This window comes from Coturnix japonica, chromosome 20, assembly GCF_001577835.2.
Source record: "Coturnix japonica isolate 7356 chromosome 20, Coturnix japonica 2.1, whole genome shotgun sequence".
NCBI lineage: Eukaryota > Metazoa > Chordata > Aves > Galliformes > Phasianidae > Coturnix > Coturnix japonica.
The window spans coordinates 6,209,542-6,217,034 of NC_029535.1; the positions used below are offsets into that span (position 1 = coordinate 6,209,542).

The following is a 7,493-nucleotide window of genomic DNA, read 5'->3' on the forward strand; positions in this document are numbered from 1 at the left end:
ACAACAAGCTAAGGACAAGGAAATACCTGATTCTAGTGTCTTCATTGATTTGAGTTGACTGATTTACAAGAAGTTACAGAAAGAACAAGGTACTGTTCAAAAGCCATTCATATGGTAGAAGATAATCAAAAAACAAATATTCAGACACTTAAACCCATTTATGATACTGCTTTTAGAAAGAACATTAATAATTTTATTGAATTCACAGTTTTATAGTAAAGAACCAGGAAAGATTCTGGCTATTATAAAATGTCTGTTTTCAACAATGCCGAAATATACAAGAGTAAAGAAAGAATTTACAAATCAGCTGGAAAACTGATTTCAGAATGCAATTCTAACTGCAAATAGAGGGAGATTGCAGCTTTCAAACAAAAAAAAAAACTCTCTTGTTAAAAGTGGACTAATTGAGTGTTGACCAGTCTGGAAAATAAATATATATGTAGAACACCCTACTTCAACTCGCTTATTACTCAATATGCCTTTTAGGGCTCTTCAGTACCCACTTTTTAACCATTGTGAACTGACGCCCACTTGATGGGACCTAAAACCAAAAAAAAAAAATAAAAAAATTGCCATGTGGCACAAAGAGACAGATTTAGGGCACCAAAACATGCTTCCTGACAACAAGTTTGATTCACCTAGCCCTTACAATCAATATCACAATACACTTCACAACAGAGCAGCTAACAGTACACAGTAATCTAAATGATCATTTATAGTATGAAATCTGCCTCATTTGTCACCCTTTGTGCTACTGAACTGTTTAAGCACTTGAAAAATCCATTTTGTCTGAGAGGCAAAATGATTGAAACTTAATCCTTTGGTGAATTATTTAAATGTTTTAAGTGTTCACTTGGTGGAAGTCTGAGGTCTGAGCCATTTTATATAATCCCTTATGGACATGCTATCTTTGTTTTCTAAAAGTTTCATCATTCTGTAAGGTTAAAAAATGCTTACCTACAGAAGAGGCTGCTTTAGAATTCATTGTAATGCCAGGTTCTGAATTCAGTTTTGGTTAACAGCAGAAACAAAATTCATTGCTTGTTAGCTGTAATTAGGAATACCATGAGAAGACTTTAAGCCATATAAGGAATAATGTGAACTGTTACAACATCAAATCTTAACAACTCCTGATCATACTGAGTAAAGCTCAAGAACTAACTGACCATTGTAGCTGTGATAAATACAGCTACATATAAAAATACAATTGGAGAAACAAACTGTTAATTTTTCACATTGCAGCCGCAATGCAGTAAAAATGACTTCATTACCCTTGAATACGAGGTGACAGTGGCACCCATGTGAAATCCAGAGGATGTAGACAGCTGAGGTCACATTCAAACATGCAGTAAACATACAGAAGACACTGCTTAAGCTCAATGCATGAACCATTGTACATATTATTTTTTATCTACTTTTGTCTCATAATGTGTGTGTCAGTGGAAAACTGTCTCTGTAGAGTAGACTAGAAAACAAATTGGATGAAGTACTTCATAAATACACTATTGCTGAACCCCAACACTTCAAAATAAGCAAACTAGCAAAGTAGATGCAAGAACTAAAAAGCTCTTACACAATCACAAAAAGCTGTGGAAGTTAGACCTAACAGTCTTCCTGCATTTGATTGAACAGCTGTGACTGTTGTGTCCTACTAAAAAAGAAAAGCAACTTAAAACAACCCCCAAGTATGAATTACTTTTAGGCAGTTCAGAAAACTCACCGCACTTGGGAGTTAAATTTCTAACTCTCATATTTAGTACATGCACATAAATTCTGCAGGCTTTGATCTTTCCCTTCATAAGAAAAAAAAAAGGGGTGGGGTGGGGGGGGGGAAGGCAATACCACACAATTTCTAGAGAAAAAAATAAAGAAAATTAAAGACACTGTTTAACCATTTCTTTCATAATAAAAGGAACCAAGTAGGGATAAAACCAGTCTATGACTCAAAATTAGAACCGATCAATTGTTCAATGGTTGAAATTTGTGTAAAGCCAAACTTAATGATGTGCTTTAATGGCAGTCCTTTTATGCTTCATTTCCCAATGGTAATATACAGTAACACAAAGGAAAAGCCATGTAATGTACTGTAACAATATCACATCCTGATACTCACATTTAAGAGAAGGAAAGCATTGCTAAACTGTTACCTTTTTAACAAATCAAACAAATAGTTTAGTGGTCTGTGCAAACTAAGCCCTAGTGAATACAACAAGCATTCTTCTGTAACATATAAACACAAACACTTCCATTTGAAAACAATTTCAGCCCTTCTTGTGCTTGCTTTCTAAAACTGACCCCAAGAGGTTTTACAGACATAGACGTTGGCACAGCTGCAGCACATTCTCCAAATAGACACATTAGTAAAAAAAAAACCCCAACACTTTCACATTCAGATGTTACTCTGATAAACTGTCCACCACCAATATTTCAAGCGTGAGTATAATTATTAAAGAACAATTTATTTCAAAGACAATTTTCTGATATTCGTGGAGCAGTTCCAGAGGCAGACTCCATTAACCAGCAGCATTACTTGCTACAAAGTACTTCCATTACACTCCAGACATATAAACACTTCAGTATATTCAGTGTATACTCAGGAACGGGTTCATAACAGGAGGACCAGAGGTGCACTTAAGGAGAACTACCAAGGAACCAAGAGTTACCTTATTAAACCATTAATTGAAAATATCACATGAATAACTTTAATTCACATGTATGAATTAAAATTTTAAATTTTAAATATCAATTTTCTGCCATTCCAAAGTGGAGACACCTGAAAAGCAGCATGAACCAACTATTCTTGCATCTCACATGACATTTTGATCCATCAATAGAAGCTAAGCATTTACTCAGGATACACTCATTTTCAGTATGCAAAATTAACCAGCTTTCCCTCTTTTCATTAAGTATACTCACTTTCCCCTGGAGAAGTACCTAAATTCCTACAGCCCATTTAGAGTCTGCTTTTCCTCCAAGCCTTATTCTTTCCGTCCCAACCAGAAGAATGAAGTAGCATGCATTTTCACAGCCTTGAAATAAAGCAATAACTGTAGGCAAAGGCAATAGCAGATAACTAGTACTGAATTACCTAAAAAACAAAGGCCACAATCCAGTTGAAGAAAGGTTTGCTTACCTGTCCCAAGGATCACCGCTTGCCAAATACTCCAAAAGGAGGAATCTCCAGATAGAGATCCTTCCCTTATGGCAGTCAGCCCTTAAATGAGGTCTAGGGAGGGGTGAGAACTGGTGAATTGCTTTCACCTGCGCTTCCAGGGCCAGCCATGTCCCTTCACCTGGTGATCAATCATTGGTTCAGACTCCTAATTCTCATGCAGTCATTTCCCTCAGCCCTTACGTCATACCTGAATCTGCTCACAACAGTGGATAGTTCACACAAGCTATGAGTTCCACAGTGGAATCCCAATTTAGTATCCTTTTGATAAAGGAATAGCAAAAAAATCCCATATCTCATATAGAAAACTTTTACTTGTTTTACAAACTTCTGTCCCAATTAGCCATAGAGGGAAAGTTATTCACCTATTTCAGTATTAGATTTATATAACATGCTCTCATTTTAAACCTCTTCACTTAAATTTAACTAAGTTTCATTTCAATCTAAGATCTAAAGGAACTAACATTTATTAAAATACTTTTTATCCTTTAGAGACAGATAAATAAGAAGCATCTGACAGTTCAGCATGATAAAATGAGACAATAAGCAGAAATGTGTGCTGACATTAGATATACTGATCTGCAAATAATACAATATATATTTGTATTGTCCCAAAGAAAAAAATCACCTGTAAAAAAACACTGCCATGATTAAACACCTTCTGCTGCCTAAAGCTTCTGTATTCTATAGAATACTTCCATACAAATTCTTTGGACAAACACAAAGCTTCCTTTAATATAAGGAAACAACAGGTACTCATGATACCCATGTTTTGACTAAATATTCCATATAACAGAAGAATGAGTTGGTATACATTTTTCCCACATGTGAAAATAGAGCACTAGAAACTAAGTTTTTAGTGTTGGTTCATTACAAAACAGGTGTTCAGGCTTGTCAGAATAGCACTCATTTACCTATGAATTACTGGTATTAAGCATTTGCTTTAGAATATCAATAAAAAGAGTATTTAATGTAGATTTCAGTACCAATAAGCATTCTAGATTTGACTTACAATGGCCTATTCTATTCAATGACTTTGCTAGAATAATGAATATTTCCTCATAAGCTAAATAACCCCAAATATCTTAGTGTTCCGAGCGGTGTCACGACTTGACAGCTAGAAGTGACTTTGTTACACTGTCCATTGTAATTTCTCAATCAGTAAAAGTCATTTAACTGAGCTATCAGTACACTCTATAGAGAAAATGAACACAATTGGCAGATCATGTTATTCACTTCCCCGCTCTTGTGAGAAAAAAAAAATCACTTATCTCCTGTCCCTATCATCTTGTATTTTCAAATATCCATACCATGTAAAGGCAGAGCTTGGGAAATACAAATGTACATACAATTCACACATGTATTTCTCTACCTAAACCTTGAATCAATTGGGTTTTTATTTTCACTGTTTCTACCCCAGTGTTGCAAAATGACTTCTCTGATGCCCACTATGATTTATGACATGAGAAAATACTACAACCAACTTATAAAAATGAAACGTGAAAGGCTCCATTAACATCTATACATATTCTTGTTTATACTAGCAAAGAATCCATATGGATATACCTAGAACATTTCCAGACTACCACTTAAGATAAAGGGTCATTGCAAAAACTAACAGTCATGGAAAGTTTACAGTAATCATCTTGAAGTTCTAACTGCTGTACATAAAACTTAACGTGGTGTACCACATTATACATTAATGCTTAAAATAATGGTTCCTGAGGTTCTGATTATAGTGACCCTGATCTGAATGGGAAAGTAGCTTCATACATTTTTCTTTCAGTCATTACTTCCTAATCTACTTTCTCTTCATCTAACCCATCAAAATGATGGGATTTTATGCCCCTTGAGCAAGGGAGGGAGGAACTGGAATACATCCTACAAGTCACTTGTCACAATTAAATTCATGCTTAGCTTTTCTAGCATGGTTGTATAATAGTGCTAGTTAACGTAATACTTATCACCTAACAAAAGAATGCACAATAAATAGTTTCTTGCAACAAATTAGATAGTACGAAATTAAATATGAAGGACAATTAAAATCCCATAAGGCAATAATTCAAGTTTTGTTCATTAAGTGATGTTTCTAAACTCAGCCTGAAACAAAAGTCTTAACCTAGTGATTTGTCTGATTGTTTCACCCATTTCAGAGCTTAGGAGAAAACAGACAACTTTGAAAGCGCTGACCTGATCTTGGCATCATTCCTTCTTCAAGAACCACAGGTGTGTCACTAAGGCCTGTTTTAGGCTTCAACCAGTAATTCAATTTAGAAGGCTCACTGCTGTTGCCTCTTTCTCAAGATAACACTAAGAACACTCAGAGAGCTATACACATTTCACAAGGTTGGCTTGCTGCATACCTACGCATTTCCATTTGTTAGGAGCATCATAGCAGCATAAGTTTCAGAGGTATCTTAACATATTCCATATAGTCAAATGACAAAATGACAATGGCAGTTCATGACTTTAAAGCTTCAGGATTTTTCATCTATTCGGTTTACCCAAAAAACAGGAATGTATGCATGTGCAAGTTAGCAGCAAGAAAAACTTGTCAGTAGTAATGAAGTGAATTTTACCTTGCTGAGAGTAGTAAGAATTTCACTCCTGGAATTTCTTGAAACCTTCATCAGCTGGGAACAGACACAACCTGTTGTCAGCTCCCCTCCTTTTTCAGTAGGAAACATAGTGATCTGTGCACAGGTGTCCTAATTTGGAAAGGAAAACTAGAAGGCACATCCAACACAGCCTGCACACTGCATGCAGCCCAGCTGGCACTGCAACCACCCCCTGGCCCACAACACCACTGCAGCAGCTCTGTCTACTGAATGATTCACACTCAGACACGCACCCATCACTCAGCAACAAAACCGTCAGTGTGCTATTCATGCTGACTGAGCTGAAATCAGGGCACCGGGAAGGCGAAGCACAGTGCCAAATTACAGTAAATAATTTTGTGTTTGATACAATGGCTAAACAGAATCCTGTGAGCAGCAAAAAAATATGCAGCCTTGCTTTGCATTTTGATATAGGATTTTGAGTGTAGGTTTCAAGATAGAAAAAAAGATAGATTTCTTTTGGCAATGTTTGCAACTCCACTTTCATTCCATACAAACACGTTTTACAAATGGAATGTATAGATATGCCATGAGATATTCAACCCAAAGATCTGATTATGTCTCTTTACCAGACTTTTATAAGAGGGAAGATGTCCCTCGCTTCAGTCCCACACCTCATTCATGTTTACTGCTTTTGGCAGAACACACACAGTTGTGACCTCAACTATTGCCAAGGATGAAGCACAGGAAATAAACCCTTTTAAAAATCTTCTTATGAGCACCTGAGAACTCACTAAAGAATTGCAGCCACTGCAATTTAAAATTTTTATTAAAATAGTAAAAGCTTTTTTTTAACTTTACACAGATATTAACACACATATTTTATGAGGGCCTGTGCTGAATAAAAAGGGTTGCTTCTTATAGCACTTCCATGTCAGGACACTCATCTGCGCCCTCTGCTGCCATGCATCACAAACAACAAAATGTAATGGAATCACGGGCTTCTGGAAGGTTTAACCTCAAACTGCGTACCATGAATCATCCACAATACTGATGTCATGGGCCACCAACAATTAAACAGGAGGTTATATACTTGTTTAGAGGGTAGCCCTCAGTAGTTTGATATCCCTTTCAAGATGTTAGAATGTTAGAGATTGAATTACCATCACTAAGTTAAAAAAAAAACCTGACTAGAAAGTTGCAAAATTGTTACTTTGACAAATTCAATTAACAGGACGGTGAAATTACATTAATGATAATTTATTGTAATAGATGCCTTTCTCTATGTAAATACCTACTAACCCATTCTCTATAATATCTAGGCAGTGCACAGTGTTAATCAATACACCCTTCTGAATTCTGTTAAATAGACAGCCTTTGGTTCTCCACACAAGCTCCCTTTAGGAAACAGACAGATAAAAGGGTCTGATCCAATGCCTTCTGAAGCTAATGGAAAAAGTCTTACTAGTTACATCACTAATTTCTCAAGCAAACCTTGCCCATAATTAGAAGCAGATAGGTGCTGAAAAGCTAGCCCTGGTAAACAACACATAACCCTGGGTCAAGCAATGAGTCCAGCTCAGATCTGAGAAAGGAACTCAGATCTACTGAATTTCTACCCAGGGCTTCAATTACAAGAATATTAATCTTAATTAAAAATCAAGAGTGTTTGAAAAGAATATTAGCAAGGTGTTAATTTCTCACTTCAGGGGAACATATCATTACTTAGCTAACCAGCTTTTATTTTATTTTTTCCTGGACAA

General features: G+C 36.0%; 1 long non-coding RNA gene across 1 annotated transcript; it reads right to left on the reverse strand.

The window, feature by feature from the left end:
* Positions 1-243: 243 nt before the first annotated feature.
* On the reverse strand, positions 244-3,179 carry LOC107322916. Its single transcript, XR_001559103.1, has 3 exons — positions 3,134-3,179; positions 958-1,048; positions 244-541 (listed from the first exon to the last, which is right to left on the reverse strand). It is a non-coding gene; the product is annotated as an uncharacterized LOC107322916 (long non-coding RNA).
* Between the last annotated feature and the right edge of the window lie 4,314 nt (positions 3,180-7,493).